The sequence below is a fragment of the Aedes albopictus genome, chromosome 1, assembly GCF_035046485.1.
Source record: "Aedes albopictus strain Foshan chromosome 1, AalbF5, whole genome shotgun sequence".
NCBI lineage: Eukaryota > Metazoa > Arthropoda > Insecta > Diptera > Culicidae > Aedes > Aedes albopictus.
This window is the reverse complement of record NC_085136.1, coordinates 61,549,569-61,560,951: the sequence shown is the minus strand read 5'-3', so window position 1 is coordinate 61,560,951 and position 11,383 is coordinate 61,549,569. Positions and strand designations below refer to the sequence as shown.

Here is an 11,383-nt window from a genome sequence, read left to right as displayed (position 1 = left end):
TCATGTTAATTCATGTTCATCTTTTCACTCTAGCCATGAAATCTGTTTCTTTCTGTTCTTAGAATTACGACCCAACTGGAATACGACCTGGTGTTCAGCTTTTGTATAGAGTGTGTTTTATGAAGACTTCCACAACTATCAAATAAGAGCTGTCCTTTACAGTGTTACTGAAGTTGTCAAAACACATTGTGGTGGGGTAATCATAGAAATACGCACCTAGTGTTGCACAAAATGCATGAAAAAAAAATCAAATGTGCAGCAAAACTCTTGAACGGGACTGTTATCCAATCTTATCCCCGTCAGTATGGTGATGGATTATAACTGTGAATTAACAAACTAATCTATGAAAGACCCCAGTAAAGCAGATGAATAAGACCTTCGGAAATATACGAAAAGACACGACGAGGATGTCGAAGAAAATGTTTTAAAATGTTATTTTTAGCCATTTTTCATTTATTGATTTAAATGCGTGAACATAATGTTTGCTTCACAATCAATCTTCTTACAAAACTAAGTTTAGATCCTCTGTCGCAACGATTTCAGGGTGCAGACTACTTATATTATGCATATATAGCAGTTTCTATACGAAACTATCATTGTTTCAAAGATTCTGTAATTATATTGATGTACTTGACTCAGAAATCTAGTGCGAACTTTTGCCCCACTGTCGAGGTTTTAACAATGTCCCTTTCTGTAAGAAGCACTAGTAGTTTATTGTTTATTCGAGTGCACCTCGCCAACTACTATGGAACAACGATTCTCCGACATAAAGAGGTTATGAGATTCTTCTTCTTCCTGTAACTAAAAATTCGTATTCCAAAAGGTCCAAAAATTCTATCAAAACCTCTAGAAACACATTTTTTCACATAACTCTGCCAAACCATAACGAAATCGTTCCAAATTTTATTGACGAGTAGCTGGCCTGATTATGTGTCGAACCCATACAGATTTGTTTGGGTTCTTAACTCGTGCTCAGAAAAAGACCCACTGCGAACTTTTGCCCCGTGCGAACTTTTGCCCCGCATTACTCTACGGGTTTTCAATAGTTCAGTCGAAGTTCGTCCGAGCTATGCCCAGTCGAACCACTGTTCGCTACCGGCCTGATAATAGCCCTTTCTCTCCCAGATTCGATGTGAGTGCTGTCTCATTCATCAGATTCTTGGAATATGGCGTATTCCTATGTGCGTGTTCTAGGTGGAAAACCAAATATTTTTAATACAGTATTAGTAGATCTATGTACAGGACCGTCATTAAGTCTCTCTATCGACTTATCCGTGCGTGGTAATGGCGGTAGTGGGTGTGATATCGAGATACGACATAGGAGGCCTTGAGATAGGTGGCGTAGTGAGAGTAAATTGCGAGGACACAACGGAGTGACAGTTGGTGAATATAAAGAATAATAATGGAAAATCCATCCTCTACCGTTTTAATTAAACTCCGAATTGACCAGATATCACATTGGCGACGAGAATTAAAACAGAGAAAATTGAAGAGCATAAAAGTACTGTGTTTTTTTGAAGTTCAAATGTGAAGGGAAGAAAATTGCGGGAAGTGATCTGCACTGCAAACAACAGTTGTGTAGGAAGAAAGGTGGGAAAGTGTGCAATGTATGCTGGAAGATCGCCGCAAAAAATCAACCAGCAATTTATGACAATTGCTGGTAATGTTTGTATTAAAACATCAGTTTCACAGAGGTATGTATAAGAAGCATTGTTTTCAAAGATTGGTGATGCGCGTTAGACCTGCTATGACCAGCGTACGGAGAGATTTTTATTTCTTTTCGATACTAGCACCAAACGGTTTACCGAAGTGCAAGTGACATAGTTGGATGGCCGTCAGAACTGTGGCAATGTTGATTATAATCATTTGAGTAGTTACAATACCTCGGCATTTGTAAATCCATACGGTTTGGTCTATCGACAAAAAGTTCAAAATTGCATATTACTTTGTTAGACAAATGATGCGTTTTACACAATAAGAAACATTTTCAATTGTAAATGAGGCAAGAGCCTCCATTACCCTTATTGCAACATTTTTTTTATTTGAAGATAAAGTTGCTGGTTTAATTGATTGTGTATCACTAGGCAGAATAACAAACTCTGTTTCCAGAATAATTGTAATTTTATTTAAAAAGAAGAAGATACATATGATCTAGAATACCTAAGACATAATTTAAATTAACAGAGAAAAGGAAAAGTCTTCAATCAGACTAATGAATATGCCTTTGAATCGTTAACTCGGACATGGCAGGTTCGATTCACGACTTATTTTGCCAACAGGCGGTTTCTTCTATACTTTAAGAGGGCGGTTATCGCTAAAGCCCAGTTTCGTGTATAGGAGGATTTGCTCAAGAAATTTCTTAATCGATTTCTGGCAGAAACTTCCTACAGTGACTGTCATTTCTTCGCAAGTGCATACTGCGATCGAAGAAAATGGATTTCTTGAGCTATTCAGGCAAGGAATTCCCCATGCATCAAGATAGGCCGAGAAATTTCATCTGATCTGCAAACAGTGCTTAACACTGAGAAAACCCCGGAGAAAGAGATTTCGTTAATACTGTGAGAAGCTGGTTTTCGTTTAATAAAATCGTAAGGTGGTTTTCGTACACTAGAAAGCGGGTTCCGCTAACAATATGAGAAGGTAGTTGCGTCAAAATTTTCAAAAGGGGTTTTCGTGAAATCAATGAGAATGCGGAATTCCTAAAAAAAACTGTGAGAAGGCGGTTTTCGTCAAATCAATGAGATGGCGGTTTCGTCAATATTTGTAGAAGGCGGTTTTCGTCAAATCAATAAGAAGGCGGTTTTCGTCAAAACTGTGAGAAGGCGGTTTTCGTCAAATTAATGAGATGGCGGTTTCGTCAATATTTTGAGAAGGCGGTTTTCGTTAAATCAATTAGAAAACGGTTTTCGTCAAAACTATGAGAAGGCGGTTTTCGTCAAATCGATGAGATGGCGGTTTCGTCAATATTTCTAGAAGACGGTTTTTTTGTCAAATCAATAAGAAGGCGGTTTTCGTCAAAACTGTGAGAAGGCGGTTTTCGTCAAATCAATGAGATGGCGGTTTCGTCAATATTTTCAGAAGGCGGTTTTCGTCTAATCAATTAGAAAACGGTTTTCGTCAATACTGTGAGAAGGCGGTTTTCGTCAAATCAATGAGATGACAGTTTCGTCAATATTTTCAGTAGGCGGTTTTCGTCAAGAAGACGGTTTCGTCAACACTATGAGAAGGGGCCCATATAGCCGAGGCGGTAAATGCACGGGTATTCAGCATGACCATGCTGAGGGTGACGGGTTCGATTCCCGGTCGGTCCAGGATCTTTTCGTAAAGGAAATTTCCTTGACTTCCTTGGGCATAGAGTATCTTCGTGCCTGCCACACGATATACACATGCAAAATGGTCATTGGCAGAGAAAGCTCTCAGTTAATAACTGTGGAAGTGCTCATAGAACACTAAGCTGAGAAGCAGGCTTTGTCCCAGGAGGACGTTACGCCAAGAAGAGGAGAGAGAGGAGGAGGAGAAGGCGGTCTCGTCAATATTTTCAGAAGGCGGTTTTTTGTCAAATCAATTAGAAGGCGGTCTGCGTAACAACTGTGAGAAGGCGGTTTTCGTCAAACCTATAAGTAAGCGGATTTCGTCAAAACTGAGAAGGCGGTTTTCGTCATATCAATAAGAAGGCGGTTTTCGTCAAAACCGTGAAAAGACGGTTTTCGTCAAATCAATGAGATGGCGGTTTCGTCAATATTTTCAGAAGGCGATTTCGCCAAGGCGACTTTCGTCAAACCAATTAGAAGGCGGTTTTCGTAAAACTGTAAGAAGACGGTTTTTGTCAAATCAATGAGATGGCGGTTTCGTCAATATTTTCAGAAGGCGGTTTCGCCAAGGCCATTTTCGTCAAATAAATGAGAAAGCGGTTTTCGTCAAGGCTGTGAGAAGGCGGGTTCGTCCTTGGTTTCGTCAAATCAATAAGAAGGCGGGTTTCGTCAAAAACTTTGAGAAAGCGGCTTTCGTTAAATCAGTTAGAAGGCGGGTTTTGTCAAAACTGAGAAGTCGGTTCGTCAAATCATAAAATGGTGGTTCCTTCAACACTATGAGAAGGCAACTTTCATCAGAACTTACAAACAGCAGTTTTTCATTAACATTGTAAGAAGGCGATTATCTCATTACTTTTCAGAAGGCGAATTTCGTCAAATCAATGAAATGGTGGTTTGTCAACACTGTGAAAAGGTATTAGTACGTAATAATACAATTTATAAATTTAGAGTCGATATTGTCCAGGTTGGAATGCTAAGTTTATTATTGCTTTAAGGAGGGAAATCAGGTGATGTTTTGAGGAAATGGTGTTAGTCAACACTTTATGTCGGATTTCATCAAATTATTGCGAAACTGTTTTTTTTTAAAACAACATTTTAAGAAGTGAGTTTTCGTCAAAAAAAAAACGATCCCATTAAAACTTAAAAACGGGTTCGTTAGTTGGTTACGTTGTTTATTGGAAAAACTAATCGTTTAAAAAAAAAGTGGATTTCATTATGCTCCCAAAAGAATTATGCTTTAATTACTAGAAAAGCTAATATTGAGGTAAGATGTTCTGCCAGGATTATTGAAGACGTTATTTTAATAAGAAAACAAACACGAATCCCTTAAAAAAAACGATGAAATCTAAGCGTACATATATATATTTAATAATTCTATTCAAATAGTTGGTGTTATCATGAATGTATGAAAACAAAATTTTCAAGACGCCTATTATCGTCATAATAGTTTGAGTTTGTTACAACTGTTATTAATGTAGGCTGATTTATTGATCGATATCTTGAATCTGCGATAACAGCTTAGTTAAAAAGTTATTTGGAAATTTTCATTTCTTATTTCACACATAAATGCTAGGCAAGTTCCGTTGTTTACATAAAAAGGTGCAATGTTGAAAAAAAGGTGGCAATTCTAATTATTGCATAATGCATATACGGTAACAGATAAAACACTTTTCATCAAAGTGTGCAGAGATAGATGTTAAGTAAAAATTCATGAATAAAAAGAGTTTAAAAAAAACTTTATCGAAAGTAAGGAACATCGATATGTGTTGATTTATTTTGAGAATGAGTGTATCAAAAAAATAAAGCTTTATACATAAAGGAAATTAATGTATTGTTGTTATAAAATTTAAATTTTACACAGAAGAGATTTACTAAAAAAAAAAATATTACAATTGCAAAAATCTCTCAAGTCATAATCCGTTATTTAAGTTAAGAGCTTTTCATAACATCAAAGGTAAAATCGATTTTCGACTTAAGCTGTTTTGGAATAGGCTGATACTTACTATTCAAATTTTCATAAGGGAGCACCAATCAACACTGTAGGTTTTTGAAAGTGACGTGGTAGTATGCACAAAAGATAAGGTTAATCAGATTTGTCGATGGAAAGGTTATATTATCTTTCTTTGATCAATAAAAAAAATATATATTGCCTGTGTTTATTCAGAAAAAAAAAACATCTTTGACAACAATATTCTAGGAGGGTTAAATGAGAATGTTCAGATAAGATTGCGGTACAATTACATTTGAAACTTTATGACATATTATTGTTGCCATATTGCTATTTGTTTCTGAAACGGTATCAGTAAAAAAAAACCTATTTACTGCGTAGGAATATCGTATTTATTCATCCGTGAACCGATCGATTTATGAATGTATTTGTTTTATTTGCTAGAGAGTTATTTTTGTTTTTTCATTGTAGATACAGCACAATACTATTAAAAAGTTAATCAAATCAGATTTCATTCATATATAAATAAAAGATTTTTTACTGGGAATTGCATATGTTCTGCTTTATTCTCCAAAGTAATGCTGGGTGAATATCGACCAGTATGTCAAGTTCATTTCATTAAAAAAATCTAATGTTTTTATAGAAATCGTGCATGAGGTCATTATAAACCTAGACAGGGACAGTTTGACGATGGTTAGATAATTTAAGAATGTTAATGAACTTCTACCATTGAAATTGATCTACATGATTCTTTCAGTGTTTCATTCATGCAGGGCTCCGACGGGTTCGTACGAAAAAAAATGGGAAAATCGACCGCAAACGCACCGATAACAAAAAGTTTGAAAATCCATTATGCGAGGTATTTTTCTAAATATATGTAAGTGCATCTGAAAAACACAGTAGGTGGGCAGAACGACGTTTGCCAGAACAGCTAGTTCAGAATGAAACATTATAGGCCATTATTTTGTTATAGAAGGTTGTCTCCCATTTACATCTACTGAAAAAGCTTAGGATACATTTTCCAGAAAATTTAGATAATTTACCCAGAATACTTCAGAAGTACCCCAAAATTACAATCTTTCTCGATATCTGAGTATTTAAGTCGAATTACAGCCACTGAACGCACAACATTCTCAAACATCCAAACAAAAACACGTTGGTACGATTTTTTGGTAGTTACTCGGAGTGTTATGACTATGGGAGTATAAAGTCTATGTGTAATATCTAAGAATTGTTTTATTAGAAATGTTGCCTTACTTAATTTGGGAGGGAGCAGTGTTTAAAAAAAAACCTTACAACTAGATCTTAGCTTTCCACAAAGATGCCAACAAACGTGCAGCCTAACATGGTGCAAGAAATGGTGTCAGCCTTGGATAAAGGAAAATGAAGTATCACAATATATCCAGTTCTGGCGTGATGGTGCATATGTTATATTAGGAAGAGGAGTCGTCGAGCAAGAAATTATAAAAAATCGTGAATGTGCGAGTCTGAAGAATTTGGTTTTGTTTTGTTACATTAGTCACATGCGCACATAAGTATAAAATACATAAGAAAGGTTTAGGTATTCATTATGACCATTACATGTTAAATTAAAATATTAAGTAAGGGGGGAATGTGATATCGAGATACGACATAGGAGGCCTTGAGATAGGTGGCGTAGTGAGAGTAAATTGCGAGGACACAACGGAGTGACAGTTGGTGAATATAAAGAATAATAATGGAAAATCCATCCTCTACCGTTTTAATTAAACTCCGAATTGACCAGATATCACAGTGGGTACAAGGTAGTTGCGTGTCTTGGGGGATAATAGAAGCGGTTTCGTTCCCCTCCTCACTCATTCGTCTACGTTTAGATGGCGCCAATCGTTTGCGGTCCTCAAGAAACTCTAAATTCAAACCGCTCAGATATGTCCACCATTACCGCTCGCGGATAAGTGGTTAGCCATTCTATTTGCCATCCAACGAATTTGTCACCAACAACCACCTCAGCATCTTATCGATTCATGAGGATCCACCCTCATCTCCGACCCAGGCACCTCTTCCATCATCTTTCTTTCTCGCCCAAACCCTGCCTGGATGAATACAATTTACTTTATGCAGTGTATTTTGTATCCACCTTTCCTATATTAGGAATAAACGCCCGAAGACCTAGGGGTCAAAAAGGCATTTCGAGTTCATCCCAAAAGCCGCGCGGAATCGACCTGCTGCTTGATGCATAGAGGCATAGGGCAAGCCATCAGGGACGATGTGATTTACTATCGGGCTCGCTCTTGGGCACAAAGTCTCCCATGGGAACCCCTCGGAGCAGTAGAAGATTCAGTTACGGTAATATTGACGAAAGCTGAAATTTAAATGTGCATTAAAAGAATGATGAAATTTCAAAGTTTTTTTCTTTGCGGTGTCTGTAGCAAAGTTTAAGATACCAACCCACGTACCAACCTATTGTGGATGACATTTTGAACGAACGAATGTAAAACATTATTGTTGTTGTCATTGAAAATTGATGAAACTGGAGTCACGGGCGAATTTCATGTTTCGTATTGATTGTTGGCTCCATCGTCGATGTCATCAAAAGCCGATAGCAACAGAAATTCGAGAGCGAAAGGACGAAAGTAAAGGTGGGTCGACCACACTCTACGCTGGGGCGGAAACTGAATCTGCAAGCAAGCGTTAGGCACCCTACACACTACTCAAACGGTTTGACCAACATTAAGGACAGACTTGTTAGAATCCCAAGATGGCCGCCACAATGGCCGACTTTGGCACCTACTCACGATTTCGAGGGCACAAATCTCTTCGTAAACAAAACCAGCGAATTTGATCTTCTTATTTTAAGCTTATTACAAGTGAGCAAGAGTAGAATAATAAAATGCACTGTTGTTTGAAGCTTGCTTCTTGAGATTTGTGCGTTTTAAGTTCTCATGCACTCTTGAAGCGGGATTTTAAGACGTTTGTCCTTAACTCCGCCCCCAGGTTGGTGGTTGAGTTGGGGCTGTGTTTGACCGTGTGTAATGCTGTTTGACGAACCGATTTGGCAGTTTGTCAAACCGTCAACCGTCAAATCGCAATGGTAGTCGTTGCGGGCGGGGCTTCACTTTCGGACCTCTTCCTTCAGATCTCTGCTCGACATTGACGTTGTAGGGTTGCACCTTAGGAGACTTCGGTGTGAGAGTGCGCTGAATGAGGAAGGATCCGATCCTCGATCTGGGAATACAACAAACGATCGCTTTTCGCAAAGCAATAAGAAAGAAAAAGGCCCACTAGGACCTGTCCACAGCCATTAGTATTGTACCCGGTGACATTTACAAAAGCTTCTTTGAGAGCAAACAATACACTATAACAAACCTTTTTCTTACAGTTAACAATCAAACAATAGCTTTTCTTTCGGTTGACACGTGGGGAATCTAACCTATCGAACTAACAACATAGTTAATATTTACTAATGCTTTGCAATTACATTCTACGCACTTTTGATCTGTAACTCTTTTCTCCTGCACTTCTGCCTGGATCGGTTTATATACTTTTCCCCTATCTTCAACCTAGAACAAATTAACACCAATTAGAAAACTACACCACTTCTAATAAGACGGTTCGGCCGTACTTTAACTAAACTTTATGGGACACGACGCGCACTAATCACCCAATGATGGTCGGTAGCAGAAAGAACTAGTCTAGCCGAAAGCTGAGTATTTTAAGTGTAAGAAGGAGCACTTCGGAAACGAAGTGTTAACGAAGTATGACAGTAGCTCACTCCTATCTGGCAATCCTTTTTTAGAGTACTACATCTGTTGGCAGATGATTGAACCAAAGGTGGGCGAAGTTAGCCCGCGCTCAAACCGCTGTGAACAAAGTTATTTGATTATCGGGTGGAAAATAAAACTGATTAATCTTCGACATTGTGACTACGCAATTCGTTGGTGGAGCCAACACATTATTATTTATTATGTCAGAATAAACTTTACTGAGTTTCCAGCGCAATTCATGATTCTGTATGCGCGTATGATTTCACTTGTGCTTGCGCAACATTGGTTGCATACTCTTAGGAAAACTTTGCTCAAAAGAAACGTTACAATGCGTTTCAGTACGCCTTCACAGTGGTGCGAAAACCAGTGCAGAACAGTACACGGTAAAAATTCTGCACGCTGATACGAAGGGATTGGCACTTGAATTCGCACTACTTGCCTATCAATTCGTTATCATTTGAATATCACTTGGAAAGGAACATCCAATGCCTCTTCAGTTTTAATGGAACATCACTTCAATTCGCTGTTGACAATGTTTTGATTTAAAAACAAAAAAAATAGTTTATGCCACACCCAGATTTGATACCAGGACCTTCACCGTTTCAATCTTCAGTCTTACCACTACTCCAATTCTCAACTGTTAGAAAGCTGTTAATCGAAGCGAAACACTTTCTACCATGTGTCATCTATATTTACCACAGAGAACAGACATCAAAGTCCAGTTCCGAAACTGTGTAAGGAATTTAACGGCCATTTGAAATCGGCAACACAAGTGGCAATAGCGTGGCGCTGCAATCGGTTAATTTCCCATACTAATTTAATTCACCACTTGAAATGTTTCAATTCACCACTGACTGTGACAATATGGTGTTTGGTGGCGTTAGTGTTGTCATCGTGTATTGGTTTGCAACCTTACTCAAGTAAAGATTCAAATCCTTACACAACTTTCCGAATGAAATTTGATGTCTGTTCTCTGTGTATTTACTTTTATGTCTAAAGCAGTAATTCTCAAATCAAGAACTTTTCACTTCAGATCTTATAGCTTTTTACAGTAGTGTAAATCGAAGTGATTTTCAGTTGATTTATCCGGTATGTTTGTTTTGATTCTCAAATCAACACTGACAGCATTGCGAATCTAATGGAAAAACATTTGTGATCATATTGCTTGGGATGTTGAATAGTTAAGGGATTTTTGAAAAAATTTTCAATTTTTCCCTTGATTCGAACGTGCAGAATTTTTACCGTGTACACATTGAAAATGCATGATCGACTGTGTGTAGCGTCTTGAACCTTGGGCAGGTGTACCTATTTTGGGCACTTGCTGCTATAACTAAGTCAATATTAAACCGATTGGTTTGAAATTTTGTATAGAGTTAGGCGCGTACAGTATCTAACTCTGTACAAAAATTCAAATCAATCGGTATAAAATTGACTTAGTTATAGCAGCAAGTGCCCAAAATAGGTACACCTGCCCAAATGGTACAAGACCCTATGTTAGATTTCTAGGAGATAATAGTGGGGTTAGTTTTGAACGGGTCTGTATCGGTGAGTTCGTTCCTATTTAATCTTGTAAGACTTTAATGGCTTGACGTGGTCAAAGTATCTTAATGTATGTAAAGGTCTTCGAAATCCAGACTAATCATCCATGGCCTACTCTAGCTGTTGCAAGGACGTGGCCTCACTCGCCTCACTAGCTCTCGACTGTTTAAAAAATGTATCCATTCTAAATTGCATGCTGAAGAATTCATTGCTAGCTCTTATAATAGAAAACTGTCTAAACAAAATTACGCACGTTCCATTTCCATATTCCGCCTTCAAGTATGTAACCTTCAAAACATAAATGAAGATCTATCTTTACACACAGTAGTTGTATGTAATGCGCATGTATTGAATGATCCCACGCCTGGCAGGGCAGCATCCATCCCCAACAAAAGAGAGCGTATTCTCTCTTCACACGGGTGAGGAGACTCACCACGCTCCGCCTACTGTTTCATCCGATTGGTTGTCTAAATCGCCATCGTTCTCTTCGTTTCTCTCATTCGTCTCCTTCGCAAGCAAGTGTTTTCTTACATTATTCTCTCTTTCTCCTTCCATCCGTCGTAAAGCGATTCGACGAAGGTATGTGGGTGGACTTTGTAAACGACGATGACCTGCTGAACAAACATCAACAGAGAAGCACCAAAACCAAATTAGGAACGCCGCACGTAATTCGGCAGTTTTTACACAAGTGTCTTTTCGGGTTTGTCCTGCTTGGCTGTTCCGCCGCCAACGCGTCGTTTTCGCCGGCACATGTTTACTGAAGGCAAGAGAAGACCGCGTGCGTTTGCCTTCATTCCACTTGACGCCGACCCGCGCTCGGTCATATTTACGTCAACAGCAGA

The 11,383-nt window shown here is 38.3% G+C and overlaps 1 long non-coding RNA gene across 1 annotated transcript; it reads right to left on the bottom strand.

Annotated features, from left to right (window-relative positions):
* Nucleotides 1-420: 420 nt before the first annotated feature.
* LOC134284968 (uncharacterized) lies at nt 421-9,048 on the bottom strand. The gene is made up of 4 exons (XR_009996033.1): nt 8,861-9,048; nt 8,728-8,798; nt 8,605-8,676; nt 421-8,526 (listed from the first exon to the last, which is right to left on the bottom strand). It is a non-coding gene; the product is annotated as an uncharacterized LOC134284968 (long non-coding RNA).
* Between the last annotated feature and the right edge of the window lie 2,335 nt (nt 9,049-11,383).